Source organism: Manacus vitellinus, unplaced genomic scaffold (genome assembly GCF_001715985.3).
Source record: "Manacus vitellinus isolate BGI_N305 unplaced genomic scaffold, ASM171598v3 scaffold_3_pilon, whole genome shotgun sequence".
Lineage (NCBI taxonomy): Eukaryota > Metazoa > Chordata > Aves > Passeriformes > Pipridae > Manacus > Manacus vitellinus.
This window is the reverse complement of record NW_021940535.1, coordinates 13,308,139-13,308,789: the sequence shown is the minus strand read 5'-3', so window position 1 is coordinate 13,308,789 and position 651 is coordinate 13,308,139.

The following is a 651-nucleotide window of genomic DNA, read 5'->3' as shown; positions in this document are numbered from 1 at the left end:
CTTGGAAATGACAAAAATAGGAGGGGAAGGCAAACGCTGAAGGTCTGAGGAGAGGTCACAGACCGCGGGTCTGCCGCCTTCGTGGCGGCGAGTTGGACGCCTGTGTCCCTTTGGAGGGGACGCTGGGCTGGAGGGCTGATTAGAGTCGTGGAAGGGCCACACCTGTCTACCCTTTCTTGGGTTGAAATAATAGCATTTTAATGCAAGTACAGGCATCACAGAATCAACTAGATTGGAAAAGACCTCTAAGATCCTCGAATCCAACCCATGGCCAAACACCACCGTGTCAGCTAGACCATGGCATGAAGTGCCACATCCAGTCTTTCTCTACCTCCAGGGACAATGACTCCACCACCTCCTTGGGCAGGGCATGATGCCTCTTCTAGCCTGGGTGGCAATGGTGTGTGGGCAGCAGGGCAGGCTGCTGTTGGATTCCCCTGTGGTGGGAAAGACAGAATCAAGATGGATGGTGGAGGTCATCTGGGAGTAGGGAAGTAGGTAGAAGCCACGCTTGTGGTTCCTGGCTGATCTGATCACAAATGAAGGGGGTAGCAGTAATAGCATCTTAAAGAGAGTATAGAGATGTTGCCCCTTGTGTCCTGGGCAGCTGGTCTAGGCAGTGAGGCATGCTGCCATTGGATTTCCCTGTGG